At 40.3% G+C, this 15,787-nt stretch overlaps 1 long non-coding RNA gene across 1 annotated transcript; it reads left to right on the top strand.

Annotated features, from left to right (window-relative positions):
* Positions 1-585: 585 nt before the first annotated feature.
* LOC139828420 (uncharacterized) lies at positions 586-14,529 on the top strand. Its single transcript, XR_011739978.1, has 4 exons — positions 586-683; positions 1,198-1,525; positions 11,838-11,895; positions 14,271-14,529. It is a non-coding gene; the product is annotated as an uncharacterized lncRNA (long non-coding RNA).
* The last annotated feature ends 1,258 nt before the right edge of the window (positions 14,530-15,787 follow it).

The raw sequence follows: 15,787 nt of genomic DNA, 5'->3' as shown, positions 1-15,787 counted from the left end.
AACAACTTTAATGGGATGCATTGAAATGCTCAGAATGGGATAACGCAAATCCTTGTGTTGATCTGTGGGTTCTTCTTTTGTTTGGTGAGTGATGGGAAAATCCCCTTGGGTTCCTTGAGTATTAAATAGATAAATGACTGTATCTTTGTGGTATGTTTTGGTTCTGATCCCTTTGAGAGAAAGATAATTCACTGAAAATGCTTCAGCCAGGTCTCTTTACTGTAAATGGATTTATTTTAATATTTTATTTCCTGACTGTATCAATGCAGGTATTTACTCACTAATTTACATGGGAAAAGGAAAATGAAGACATAGAAATGAAAATTATTAGACATTTTAGACATCCATTGCAGAAGTAATCATTCCACAGAGCTGTTGAAAGCAGATTTATTTTCTCTTTCTCTCAATTTATTCTGCAAGTTGCTTAGAGTGTAAGAGTTGCTGATCCCTTTCTATATCCATTGACTTTATGCAGGGTGACAGTGATTTTCATTCTGATCTTAGAAACTTGATATAAAAAGGGCATTGATAATTATTTTATAATAAAAACTCACTTCAAATTCTTAGTTTTTATAATCTTTTTTCTTTATACTGCAGTTCCTCTAGACTTCCTCGATCCTTCTGTGATGAAGGAACTGCAGTTGTCCAAGGCAGTGTACTAGACCCAGCCTGCTGCAGTGCTTGTGAGTAACGCTATTTCTGATGCTTATTTTTGTTTGTCAGCTTGTTACTATTGTAACAAATCCTACTCTGCTGTTAACCTCTGCCCACAGACTAAATCTCCACTGCAGTTCTCAGAAATAAATGCTTCAAAACATAGATTTAGTGACAACAACAGCTAAACATGTAGATACAAGGTAAATCTTGTGTAGTGGGCTAAAAGTTACTCGGCATGCTAGCATGAGAAAACAGGGAATACTGTGTCTCTGAAGCACACAAAGGCCCAACTAACAACCTGCTTTCCAGGGAGCCAGACAGCCTGCAGCTGATGCTGTCAGTCACTGGGTGCTCGAAGGGCATCCACCACAACTGGGTTGACTGGTAGAATGCAATAGCTTGGTCAATGTCTGAGGCCATGCATTGGAAAAACAAATCTATGCCTGTATATTTTCAGATTTTTATAGAGGAATGTTCATCTTAAGAAACAAAAGGTTTGTATTTATGCTGTATATTTATTCTGTATTTTTTTCCTTTTAGCTCTTTAGTGATAACTGAAAATTATCCCATCAAGTATGTTCCTCTTGTGGAGCCATTTATTCAGGATATTTATTCTAAAGCATGATCTTGGGATATTGAACCCAGTCATAACCTGATTAAATCTGCTCTGCCACTTCTTCCTGCCATAAACCTTGTGTGCATTGTACGTGAAAAGCCCCTGGAAAGCCCTTGCTGGAAGCCAAAAGCAAGTTTGCACAGAGCTGATAAAAGAGAAACTCTACCTCATCAGCAGCTTTGGGCTGCGTGGCTTCACTGATGCTGCGTTTGGGACTCCATCCCAGAGCCTGACGCTTCCAAGTTAACTCAGGTATGTGAGCAGAATCCTTATCATTAAACATTGCCAAAGAGCTGGAGGACATAAACTTTCAGTGTAAAGTAAAAGAATACTCTAAGTAATGTGAGGTTTCATTTGTCCTAGCACTAGTTACGTGTAATTCTGCTTTATCTGCACTAGTTTATTTTGGGAAGGTTCTCGTGATGCTAGCATGCTTACCTGTTACGTATCTGAAATCTGACACCTACCTGAATACTTCCATGACTTAGACATTACGTTTTCTGGTATTTAATGTACAAGAATATCAGGATTCTTTCTGAAAAGGTAAGAAGGTAATGTTTCTGCTGCTGCATATCATGTCCTGCTAGTCCTGTGGGATGAAAATTACGTTGAGAGGCAAATTGAGTTACTTTAAATATTGTTTCAAAAGCAAATATTGAAGATGGAGTTGTACATATGGGACACATTGTGGCTATAAAAAACATAACACACTGTTCATTTAAATATGTGGAAATGCATCAGAACAGCTCCAGGAGGCTTTCCATCTGGAAAGAACAGATTAATAAAATACCTACAGAAACAACAGCTACTTCACCCTTTACAATAGCTGTAGTATAAGTAGCAGAGTGGCTCCTCCCCACACACCGTACCCAGGAATGCAGCTGATGTGTTGGTTTTATCACTGCAGGCTCCTGGAGTGCATTGTCCCCTGAACATGGCACTTCTGGAGCATACACACCATGTGTCTGGGTGTCCCGGTGCAATTGAGTTATGGAAGAAGGAATGAAAGCCAATGTGGGCTCCTTTCTCCGTCTTGTCCTTGACCACCCACCCTCCCCTGAATCTAGTGTGTGTTGATGATTTGGATTTTAAAGATTGCTATTTACATATAAATTTGCTTCATTCTTGCCTGATTGAAAGAATGTAAAGTAGAAGTTGTGTGAGTCTCAGCTGCTCTTACAGGTTGCTTGTCTGCTTGCTCTGATGTAGCACAAAGCAAGCTCTCATGGAAGGAAAGATGACAGGAGGAGCTGATCACTGATGAAGGCAGAAGTACAAAGAGAACAGGGATTGTTTATTCCAATTAGTTGGGAAGACTAGAATAAGAAGTAACTGACTGAAACTACAGCAGGAAATGAGGGATAGATAACCATGGGAATAGCTGGGCTGAACAGCAGCCAGCATAAGTAGTAGAGTCTCTTTTTGGTAGCAGTGTGTGCTATTAAATTTGATATCTGTGATTTAGAAATAAACAAATCAATCTACTGCCACTGCTGAGGAATAGATTCACAACACTGCTCAATGGCCCTTTCAGCACAGTCTGGGTAAAGATGAGAAAGCCTGACCTGAAAATACTGGTGTGTATGTGTTTGTGTGACTGCTGATGCATTATCCTTCTAGCCAAGCTTTCTGACCCACGCAAGTGTTCAACAGCTGGGATTTAGGATCTCTGTGGACAAAAATTCCATACCACTGGGATATGGGAAACACCTTTGGTTAGATTTGTGGTCTGCCTCAGGATAGAAAGAGCCAGTTCTGAAATGAGTAAAGCTGAATCATGCAGTTAATCTACTATAGCAGCCAGTGGGACACAGGCACCCAACATGCCCTGGGCACCTAAACCCACAACCAGGGTAAAGGGAATGAACGGCCTAGTCACATGAAGGCCCAGAATCACTACCTGAAGAGCACAAAAATAAAAGGAGACAAGAAAAAAAGAATCATCTTTAGTTTTTTGCTTTCATTTCTTTTACTGTCTTTGTTTTCGTTCATGTTCTCCTCCAGAGGAGTCACAGACCCAGGGGATGGGATTCCTCATGATCCCTTTATTTGGTTTGTACTTTGGAGATATCTCTGTGACATACCTTTGAGTGGTCCGGTTGCCTCAGCGAATCTGGAGCTGGATCCCAGGTGGGAACCCCAGTCCTGCTGGAGAAGGCAGCAGCCATCACTCCTGCGCAGGAGACAGCAATGTCTCAGGCTCTTTCATCTTCCTCTTTTGCAACACATCAGTGGAAAGAGCAACTTCTTGCACAGCAACTGCCAGGTTCAAAGCACTGAGATACAACTGGCTTACAGGGCAGCTTTTGGCAGAATTACTCATATCTGTTCCCAGCTCCATGTGGTCTGCTGGAGTGTGTCTGTGGCCAAATCTGGTTTAAGAGTCACTGGATAGATTGTAAAGCCCAAGATGCCCAAAGCAAAGCCGTAAACTGTGAGAAATGGCAGGAATGGTTGAGCTCAGTTCTACCAGGATCATAAAAATCACTAAACGTTTCCTTTTTAAAATTGGATGTAATTAATGCATTTGGATAACACCACCGAAAAGAAGAAAATTCTCACATGGCCATTCTTCAAAGTTTCTGGAAATGGCATTTCCATATATAGAGCAAATCACACAGTACCTGGACTTTTTCTGCAGGATGTGCACAAGGAGGTTCCTCAGTTTCCTCAGGAATTTGTTGTTCTAGCAGTCTCCTTCCTGCAGGGACGCTCTTTTCTGTAGACCTTATCCATAAGCTGTAGCCATCTTAGCCCCAAAGAGACCCCTCTGTAAGAAGTACAGAACCTGAGAGGCAAGGGCAGCTCTCCAGAGCCCTGACACAGCTACGAGGTTTTCCGTCCCTCTCTGGAGACAGAGGAACATTCATGGCATGCTGAAAAAAGCTGCATCCCCAGAAAATCCACACTGAACCATTTTACCAAATACAAAGGCACCCAAAATAGATGCAAGACTTAACCTAAGGTGCACGTGCTAGGTCAGTGCTAGTGTTTATTATTTTTATGACTGCATTTTAAAGCAATGGTTCTTTTGATCCATACTAACTGCTGGTCAGGGAAAGAAAAATAAAGCTTACATAGAAAATAACAAAATTTTCTGGCTGGAGGCCAGAACTTCACAAGAGAATACTGAAGCCTAATACGTTTTGTTTGACATCTTTGTTTCTGATAGATGTTGACTGAATTCAGGAGGATGACGGCACTTTGAACAAAACCAGCTGGAGAAGTCAGTTTGCTAATTATTAACCCTCTAGGGAAGAGATTTAATTGGAAAAGTGCATACAAAGCATTCTGGGAAAATATCAAAATAATGTAGATCTCTTTTCACAGTATCACAGTATGTTTGGGATTGGAAGGGACCTCAAAAGATCATCCAGTCCAATCCCCCTGCTGGAGCAGGAACGCCTAGGTGAGGTCGCACAGGAACATGTCCAGGCGGGATTTGAATGTCTCCAGGGAAGGAGACTCCACAACCTCCCTGGGCAGCCTGTTCCAGTGTCTGTCACCCTCACTGAGAAGAAGTTTTTTCTCAAATTTGAGTGGAACCTCTTGTGTTCCAGCTTGATCCCATTACCCCTTGTCCTATCATTGTTTGCCACCGAGAAGAGCCTGGCTCCATCCTCATGGCACTCACCCTTTATATATTTATAAACGTTAATAAGGTCACCGCTCAGTCTCCTCCAAACTAAAGAGAACCAGCTCCCTCAGCCTTTCTTCATAAGGGAGATGCTCCACTCCCTTAATCATCTTTGTTGCCCTACACTGGACCCTCTCCAGCAGTTCCCTGTCCTTCTTGAACTGAGGGGCCCAGAACTGGACACAATATTCCAGATGGGGTCTCACCAGGGCGGAGTAGAGGGAAAGGAGAACCTCTCTCGATCTACTGACCACCCCCCTTGTAGTACACCCGAGGATGCCATTGGCCTTCCTGGCCACAAGGGCACAGTGCTGGCTCATGGTCATCCTGCTGTCCACCAGGACCCCCAGGTCCCTTTCCCCTACACTGCTCTCTAATATGTAATTTCCCAGCCTATACTGGAACCTTTTGAAAAGAAGTACACTGTGGCTTGTGTTTTTAGCAGAAAGAGAGGAGACAGTTTGTGTTATATGACTGAATTCCTCAAGATAGGTAAGAATTCAGTCTTAGACTGAATTTTCTCTCCATAGTATGCTGAGTCCTGAGGCTGAAATAAGTCTAACAGTAAGGAATGACTTTAGGGAATGAAGAGAAGTTATTTATTTATTGCAATAGAAATCACAAGACGGGAGGAAAGACTATTGTCAGCCTCTTGACCACTTTGTAATAAGGAAAAGGGGATCTTCAAAGCTGTAAAGAGGAGAGGAGCATCAAACTGCATACTGTGCCTTGGACAATATTATTCTAAAGCTACTGTGATAAATATTCATATACCTAATTTAAAAATATAAATAACAACAACAAAAAAGGCATAATAGTCTTTGGACAGTAGGCTCTGCTGTGACATATTTACATCTTGCTCTGCCTCGATGCTCTACTTGTTCCTCTATAACTTGGCCAGAAAGGTGGCTATACACTACATGCAGGTTCTTTTCCACCATTTCAGGTATTTTAGGGATAGAAGAAAGCAAGAGTTAGATATGGGCACTATACCAAATTCCAGTGCAGTGAAGTTCAGTGTTTAACTTGTGGTAAGTCTTAGCTCTAATTATAGTATGAAATGGAAACAGAAAAACAAAACAACAACAACAAAAGAGATGAGGGAGGAAAATAAATTTAGGAGCAGCTTTCAGCATTTGCTTAATATTGGAGCTCTTTTCCTGCTTGATATGTTGGTTGCAGCACAGAGACATCTGCTGTTAGCAAGTAAGTGCCAAAACAGATGTAGCAGAATGTGTTATTGTTTAAAACAAATAGATCATGTGGGATGCTAAACTGATTTTTGTTTTGTTCCTCGTAATTCAGTATGTAGTCATTTTAGGTGTCAGATTGTTAGAGAAAAATCTTGTTTTTGTTAGGCAAGCTTTTTAAAGCTGAATTGCTTGACAATTAATTTAATACCAGAGATGTGCATATTTTTTACTTGTTTTTAACGCTGTAGGTTGTATTACCAGCTTAGCTAAAGTAATATCCTGTAGGCAATACGATAGCTAGTATTGTACCTTCTGAACTTGTTTAATCTCTGATTATTTGCAACTCTCTTTAGCTGCATTGCTGTAACTTGTGTCTGTGTGTACTGACAGCCATTGCAAATGACAAACTGGATTAATTATAAGTGTGTCATTTCTAGAATATTGCAACAGTCCTCTGTCCCTCCCAGGACTGATTTAAATTGCAACCAGTTATATATAGTGAACATGTACAGTATTTTTGACAGACAGCATTAAACTCATGCATCCAAGAATGACCATGAATGAGAATCTTAATGTGTTACTATACACTTCAAGATCAGATCAGAAAAATCTACACATTTTTATAGTAATTAGTGCAAAAGGGACCCAACTCTGACTCCTGCTGGTAGAATGCCAGTTGTATGAGATGCCTTAGATTGTGCGTCCTAATGCTCTGATCCTGCTACTGTGGGAAAAAAACAAAAAAAAACCCAAACAACCAATCAACCAACCAACCAACAAAAAAAAACCAAACCCAAACAAAACCATAAACAAACAAAAAACCAAACCAAGCAAACAGACAAACAAAAAACAAATCACACCACCAAAACCAAAACAAAATAGCCCCACAAAATCCACCCCCCCCCCCCACCAAGCAAACAAATCTAGCAGGTGGAATATTGAACATGCATGGGCATACATCGCTGTGTCTTTGCTTAGGCAGTTCCAATACTAATAGCAAACAAGTAGCCAAATTACATCAGAGCAATGGTCAGTGACTGTGTCATGAATCAACCAGTCTTTGCCTGGATTTCTTCTGAAATGGAGAAATAAAGAGAGAGGAAAAGCCATGCATTTTGCTGTTGTGCTGTCTGGTGGCAGGTACAGGCAAAAGGATTTGGCTGGTGCTGGGAGCTAGGCAGGTCCAGGCTCTGTTTCCTGGCTTCACTACTATCACTAAGTCATCTTGGCCAACTCATGTGCTTTTTGCTTTCAGTATACCACATATAAAATGAGGGAAAAAAATTATTCTTTGGCGGTCTTCTAGGGAGAATGATCGCCAAGTACCATGCAAGTTGCAAAAACAATACCTTGTTACTAAGGGGAAACCCCTTTTCAGGAACAGTGTGAAGTACCTCATTCCATTACCATTTCCAGACTGCTTCTGATGCCAGACAGACACATGTTTTGTCAGAAAATTGGTGGTAAAATTTAATTTCCAAAGCTATTTTTTTTCTGACTAAGCTTGAACTAAATTTTGGTCTCAGTTCAACCTAATAGCACTAACAGGAAGGAGCTAAATGTCAATGTAATGAAATGGATATACCAACTCTTATTTTCAGTTATGTATTGGGTTAAAAATGTGAGATTACCATCCAAAATTTGTTTTGTTACAGCATTGTTATGGCGTTATATTACAGCGTTAACAATCCTTTCAAAATCCATGGTACAGTTTTTAACAATAAACTAATTGAAGGCACCTTCTGTTTAAAGTGATCGCTAGCACTATGTTTGTGTTTGCTCATGCTGTCTTTTTATGTCCAATGCTTGTGTTTTAACATGTTTTGTTAGATGAATAAAATATACTCTGACTTGGAGTCTCCACTAACTTGTGCTTTTAAAGTCAAGACTCTTGGCTTCCCTTCTGCTTGTTCCCACGTTGCCGTGTCTGTCATGTCCTCTCTGGCAGGGCTCGTGGCTATGAAAGTGTGTGGGAGTAAAGGTTAAAGATAAATGCTAGGTTTTACAAATATGGTTATTGTTGCCATAAAGATTCACTTCTGAAATTAGTGGTTGGATCATTCTATTTTTAAGGTAGGATTGCAATTGCATTCAATTTCTGTGACTGCGTTAGTTAAAATCCATATAGTTTAGCACTTTGTCTTTCTGAAGACTTCAGGTTGTCAAGACCAGGGCTAGATTCATGAGGGGAGCATAGTCTAACCATTGGACTTTATACCAATAAGTAAACGTTCAGCTGGTCACAATGAGAATACGAGTGAGATTGTGCTTCAGTAGTAACAGTACTCATTTGTGGGGAAAGAGACTAGGGAGACCTAAATTCCGCTGTGTGCTGTAATAAATATTTCAGTACTTTGAATAAAGGAGATCAGCTCCAACAGGAGACGCTGAGAACTTGCTTTAGCCTGGTGGTTGCTTAATTCACCTGGATCAATGTGAGTGCAGATTCCTCTTAGAAAACGGGATTGCCTTTGAGTCTGTCATAGCAAAGATGCCCAAACTGTCTGTGTATTTGTTAAAAAGGGGACAGCAGCATCTTCTCTTTGTCTGGGAACTTTCATAGTGGACCAGTTCAGTTTAGAGAAGAGTGATAAAGCTGAATAGCTCTGCACTGTCAGGATTTCTGCAGGTGTATCAGCAGCAAAAGGAAGACTAGGGAAAATGTTGGCCTGCCGCTGAGTGGGCTGGTGGTAACAAAGGACATGGAAAAAACAGAGGTACTCAATGCCTTCTTCACCTCTGTCTATACTGGTAAGATTTGCTTTCAGGAATGCCAAGAGCCCAAGACAAGTGGGAGCATCTGGAGCAGTGAAGACTTACCATGGCCAGATGCCATTGTGAGGCCAGACTAAAGTGTCTTTGAAATGTCACAGTGATCAGAGGAGGACTGGAAGAAGCAAGTATCATGCCTAGCTTCAAGATGAAAAAGGAGGAACTGGGGCACTGCAGGCCATCCAGCCTTATCTCAATACCTGGGAAGGTAATGGAGCACATAATTCTGGAAACCAACTCCAAATATATTAAGGGCATGAAGATAATTTATGTCATCAGTATGAACTTATGAAGGGAAAATTGTACTTGACCAACCTGATAGCCTTCTGTGACTAAATTACCAGATTAGTGGATGAGGAGAGAGATGAAGATGTTTATCATCTTAACTTTAGCAAGGCTTTCATCACTGGCTGTCATAGTATCTTCATTAACAAATTGCTGAGTAAACAAGTACACAGTGGATTGAAAAGTGGCTGAAATGCCAGACTCAAAAGATTATAATCAATGGCATGGAGTCCAGCTGAAGGCCAATCACAAATGGTGTACTACTGGGGTCAATAATGGGTCCAATACTGTTTAACAGCTTAATTGATGATCCTGGATGACAGGACAGAGTGCACTTGCAGCAAGTATGCAGAGAGCTGAAGACAGAGAGGAGTGGCTGATACACCAGATGTTATACTGCCATTCAGAGGGATCTCAATAAGCTGGAGAATCAGCCAAAGGGAATCACATGAAGTTCCACAAAGCAAAATGCCAAATCCTGCACCTGGAGAGTAATGCCCCTACACATTAACAGAACCTGGGGACCAGCTGGCTGGAAAGTAGCTTTACAGAAAAGGACCTGGGAATCTCGGTGAACATCAACTTCAGCATGAGCCAGCAATGTGTCTTTCTGTCAAAGGTGGCCTAGAGTATCTTGGACTGCATTAGGAGGAGTGTTGCCAGCAGCTAAAGGTGGGTGATCATTTCCCTCTACTCAACACTGGCAAGACACTTCTGTAGTGCTGGATCCAATTCTGGAGACCCCAGTACAGGGAAGATATGGATTTACTGGACTGAATCCACCAAAGAGCCACAAGATGATTATGGGACTGGCTGAGGAGTGGCTGAGAGAGCTAAGCCTGGAGGAGAGAAGGCTCAGGGAGATCTTATCAATGTATCTAAATACCTCATATTGGGGAGAGTAAAGAAGATGGAGCCAGACTCTTTCTCTCAGCGGCATTCAGTGAAGGGACAAGAGGCAACAGGCACAAACTGACATACAGGGAATCCTTTTTAAAAAGAACAAACAGGTTTTTTTACTGTAGTGGTAGTCAAACACTGGAGCAGATTGCCCAGAGAGGTTGTGGAGTCTCCATCTGTGGAAATATTCAAAATTAAACTGGACATAGCCCTGGGCAACCTGCTCTAGCTGACCCTCCTCTAAGCAGGGAGATGTGCTAGTCATTTTGCATGGCCAAATTGTTTCAGCACTGAGAAATAAACACAAACCTTAAGAAATTTATGAACTTCATAGAGTTAAGTGCTGCTGTTTAATAGAACATATGTACAAATTTATGTTTTACTACTATAGGTACATTATGACCAAAACCAAATAAATAAATAAAGTAGATGCACTCCTTAAAGAAATAGGACTATTTAATTAAGCACAAATTAAGGAGATTGATAACTAGAGCTCTACATGCAGTTGCATTCTCTTCACTACTACAAACCTTTGTTCATTCTCAATTTTTTTAGTGTTTTGCAATTGATTTAAATATATTGAGAATGAAGATGTTTACAAATCAAAAAGTGGTAATAGGACTGTATATTTATTTTAGTGAATATATAGTATTATGATCATTTTCCTTTTTTTTTTTCCCATTAAAAATCTAACTAGAGGTACTCACACAGTGTTGTTAGTCAGTCTTCCATAAGATACCACAAAAAGCAGAGTTACTCCTTGTAATCTTCAGCAGAGGAAGTAGAGTAGGTTCTGAAATGTATGGAAAGTTTGGGTGGGCGAGGGGGGGAACTATAAAAATTGGGCTTTGAAATCAAAGCCAGGAACAGGTTCAGCTTGGACACAACTTACGGTCTCCACAATGGGAGTACATCATACATAGAGGTGATGTTTGTAGTGATCAAATAGTGAATAATTAGGTTTTTTTCAGCTTGAAATCTATCATACTCTGAAGTTTTGCCTAGAAGCTTGTAAATGTTTAGTGCATTTGCAGAGCACTGCAGATCTGAGTCATAAGGGATCTGTGCTGTTCTGTCCTGTCTTCATTTACCACATTTCCCCTCATATATTATGCGTCAAGTGCTTGAAACCAGCTCACCATCTGTACTTGTGCAGTGATGAAAAGCTGATAGCAATGCTCTCATAGTCTCTCCCTGATTTACCCATGGTGTCAAGCATAGAGAAAAGTTCTATAAGCTCATTTGTATGCACTGTCCACCCACAAACATTATCTCAAGTTATGTGAGTGTTGAGTCACAGACAGGTAGTTCTTGTTCAAGTCCCAGCGTCATGTAAGCTGTCGGTAATAACAAAAGCTATTTCAATCTCACTCTCAGAAACAAAAAGAGTAAGGTACAAATAATTTATTTATAATAAAATGTCCTCAAATCAATAGAAAATGTGAACAGCAAGTTCCAGTTCAGAGTGTCTGCTGATTTGTTCACCCAGTAGGAGCTTTAATTCAGTTCAAGAAATTACTGGTGGACCATATCAGCCAGATCACTGTTGTCCACATGCTTGCTGACCTCACCAAAACACTCTAGAGGCCTAGATGGTAGTTACTATGTTTAGAGAAGATGTGTTGGCACTGCCCAAAAAGATCATATTTATCCAGGTGCACACTAATTCTATCCTTTATCACAGTTCCTGCTGCTTTGCCTGGCACTGATGTTAAGCTTGTCAGCATTTAGTGTTGTCCATCCTGTCCCCTCATTTTCCCCCTGGAATCTTTTTCAGAGATTGGTGTCACATTGCCACTCTCCAGTCTCCAGGCAGAGGAAGCTTCAAGAGAAAGGTAGGTCCATCAACAGATCTGCTATTTCTTATCTGCACTCCCTTAGGCAGTCCTGGAGATTTGTTACTCTGCATATTTTGGATTACAGACTTTCTAAATATGGAAATCATCTGCTTATTCCAGTGAACACATACAAATACATCATTTAGCTTCTCTGCGAATGTTTTGGCCTGTCCTCTTTTTACTTTGCAGTTTTCATTTGATCTGCCAGAGTCTGATGGGTTTCTTGGTCTTGATATGTCTAAAGACAGATTTAATATTAGCTTGGATTCATTTTGCTAGCTGTTGCTCACACTTTTTAATTGTTCTTTCACTTTTTTTCCTTTAGTATGTCACTTTACAATCCTTTCTGTTTTTTTTTTTTTCATTTGGAGATGAGTTCAACTTCTTGTTTCTAATAATCTACCCTGTGGTGAGATTATCTGTGCCCACTTCCTTTTACTACCCTGTTTCCCTGAAAATAAGACAGGGTCTTATATTAATTTTTGCTGCAAAACTTATTACTTTTTTACATGTACAGCTGCCTGGACACTACTTACACTTAAATGCTACTTAATTTTACAAATTTAGGAATTTTACAATTCTTATGAATTGTAAAAAGGACTTATTTTTGGAGTATAGCTTACATTTTGAGCCTCCTCAAAAATCCTGAAAAATCATGCTAGGTCTTATTTTCAGGGAGACAGGGTAGTTCTCAGGACTTTAGTAGATGGTGTACAGTGATGTTGTGCTGTGCATCCTTCAGGAAATTCAGCTCCACCTGTAAGAATTTACTGTTCCTAGATGCTCCTTTTTGTTTCCTCTTCACAAGCTTTATCACTGCTATGTCTCTGTCCCTTTGAAGCTGGGTGTAACAGCTGTGCATGCTTGGCCTTTGTCAAGCCCATGGGAATTTTGAATATAAATACAGGAACAGCAACTGTGAACTGAAGATATAGGACAAGATCTGGCACATTAATGAGGACCAAATGAAGGGCTGCATCTCTTCTGTGGCTTCCCTGTGTAGCCTCTTTGTGAAGCAGCATCAATGGGGTCTTACGTAGTCTGTGTTATATTCCAGTGCTGCAATGTCAGGACAACACAGGGGTTACCTGAAGCACAGTTTCAGTGATACTTCCCTCCATCTTTGCCCATCGATCTCTGTCAGCACACCCTCTCTGCTTTCTGGTCAGGCATGTAGTCCGCAGACTGAGTACCCCATATGCTTAAAGCTGAGATTTCAGTCCATGTGGATTCTGTGCCACCTGCTAGGTCCTTACTTCGTTCATTTGATTTGACAAAAAGATCTCACTAATAAATTTCAATACTCCATCACCAGCAGAGGTGACTCTTCTCTGTATATTTATGTTCTGGTACTAGGATGTCCTACACGTGTCTATCATGTCATTGTCTTCACATAAGACTAAGCATTTGATTTCCCTCTATTTATTCACTGCATTTTTAGCATTTGTGTAAAAGTACATGTTGTTGCAGTGTTTGTTTCTTTCTTCATCTCCCATTTTGAAAGGCACTCTGTTTTCCATTCCTTATTTCTGTTCTCTGGCCTTTCCTGCACTCAGAAAGGCTCAATGTCTAAGTCTTTGCTGGTGGCATACTGAACTGTGCTCCCCACGCCTGCTGCTCTTCAATTTATAGCTTAATCAGTCACAACCTTAAATGCCCCCAATGAGTCCACCCTTTCCAAACAGGCTCTTTATATCTCATAAGTGCTCCCAAGTGCAGATCAATATGAAATTTTGCTCTTTAGACCATCCTCTCAGCTCCACATTGAAATTTTGTCTCTTTCTGATCACACATTAGACAGTGGGAGCATTTTGGAGAGCGCCATTGCAGAGGGTCTTATTTTCATCTTCCTTCCAACAAGTTGAATTTTGCCTCCAGAACATCACGTGAGACTCAAAACCACAGGCTCTTCCCCAGCACTTTTAGGGAACTGTTCTGCTTTGCATGTTCAAAGAAGAAAAAAATATTTCTTTGTTTAGATTTAAAAGCTCTTCCACCTGAATTAATTTTTATTTGCTTGAAAACATTTCCCAAATTATAAATGATGTTCTTTTCAAACTACATTTTTTGCAACAAATGTAATGTGGCATGAAATATCATCTGAGTTGCAAGCTCCCACAAGCATAATTTGAGTATTAATCCTACACCAGCACAGTAACAATGGAAAAGAGCTTTTGAGGAGACTGAGCATATTAACACTCTCGGCAGAACTATTACACCGAGGCACCATTTCCATTAAAATTGTTCAGTACAGGTGTCAGAGACCTTTTCTTAAAGTGCCACAAAGAAGTATAATTTACCACTTACCTTAAGATTTTAAGCAGGTCTCTGAATATTAAAGCACAATTTGTATTATTTTGTTGTTTTTCCAGGAGCACACAGAGATCCCAGCAGGAGGGCAAAGCCAAACAAACACACAGAGAAAGACATTCCCTGCTATCAACAAACAAAGATGCTGAGTGCATGTGTCCACACTCCTTTCTTTGCCTTATTTCTCAGACCCGTTTCTGGTATTTCGGTAGGCCTTGTCAAATCTGAACTTGAATACACAGCAGGACAGACCTGGCGGCAGCGCTGCACCAGTTTGCGCCATCACATTTGAGTAATAAAGGAGGTTGCTATTAGACTGAAGTTTGTAATTCCTTTTATTATTTCTGGAACTTACCTACCACGTTTCTGTGTAGTGGGAGAAACAGAACAGGCTCTAAAATGTAATAATAACATACAGACTATTTCTTATAAATGATGACACTTCCAGAGTGTCAAATATAAGAATCCCTAACAATAATAAAACCTTCAAATGTAATGAAAAACCTCAAAACCTTGGAACTCATGCCAAAGATTCATATAGAGGTTGTTAAAGAGATGTCAGAACTACATAAAAATTCAGCAGAGTGTGTGATTTCATCTTCAGTTTACTGTGCAATATAATGGTTTCATAATGTGCTAAAAGGTTAGGCTGCTGCCACTGAAACAGGAAATCTAAAGCCACAACAGAGGAAAGCTATTTTCCTTTGTCTTCCCTTTTTGCTAAAAGCCAAATATTCTTTAATGTTTAAAAATAATTAAGTCCTCAACATCCAGTTAAAAAAGCAAGCCACCAAATAGAGTGAGTGTCCATGAAGAAAAGACCATCCAGGTGGCGTTAATGCAAAAACAAATCAGAGTTATTGCTTAAATACCCCTCTAGGCACCACCTCTCTGTATCCAAATAAGTTGTTGAATGCTTGTCACATCCCCTTCAAATTTTACTGATTTTTGTTTTCATGGCCATGTATGGGATTAACTCAATCAAACCGAACATGTATATGTCAAAAACCAGAATCATATCACTTTTAGCCACACAATTATCCAGTTTTTTCTTATGCTAAACTAATCTTTAAACATGTCCATGATACTTTAAATAGTTAGCAAATGCTGTATTCAAACCAGAGCCATGTTTTAATATTAAACTTAGCAGCAGACTCTAGGTAGGATTGAAATCTTTGTCTGATGGCTGCTTTGCAGGCACAATGACTTTCTTAGAGAAAGTCCTGTGCCTCAGGAAATAACTGTGCTCCTGCAACTCTCGTAAGCCTGCATTTGTTTGGTGGGGTTTGTTTGTTTGGTTTGGTTTGGGTTTTTTATTTCTGTAAGGGCCCGGGTATTGCAAGAACGAGTGTTGCAAGGTGGAAAAAGTCATAAGCAACTAGTGTTCCCTGTTCAGATGTCACAGTTTCAAAGTCACTGCTGGTGGGAGCAGAGAAGAGTGGAAATTACCATCTCCAGAGCCTCTTCCCACTCCTGAGAGATGCTGGAGGTAGAAAATCCTTGTCCAGCATTCCCTTTGTGCTCAGTGTCATGTGGATACACTCAATCTAGCCAGAAAAACTGGATTACAATGTATTGA

Source organism: Patagioenas fasciata, chromosome 7 (genome assembly GCF_037038585.1).
Source record: "Patagioenas fasciata isolate bPatFas1 chromosome 7, bPatFas1.hap1, whole genome shotgun sequence".
NCBI lineage: Eukaryota > Metazoa > Chordata > Aves > Columbiformes > Columbidae > Patagioenas > Patagioenas fasciata.
Note: the sequence above shows the minus strand (reverse complement) of the source record. Positions and strands in the feature narration are given on the sequence as shown.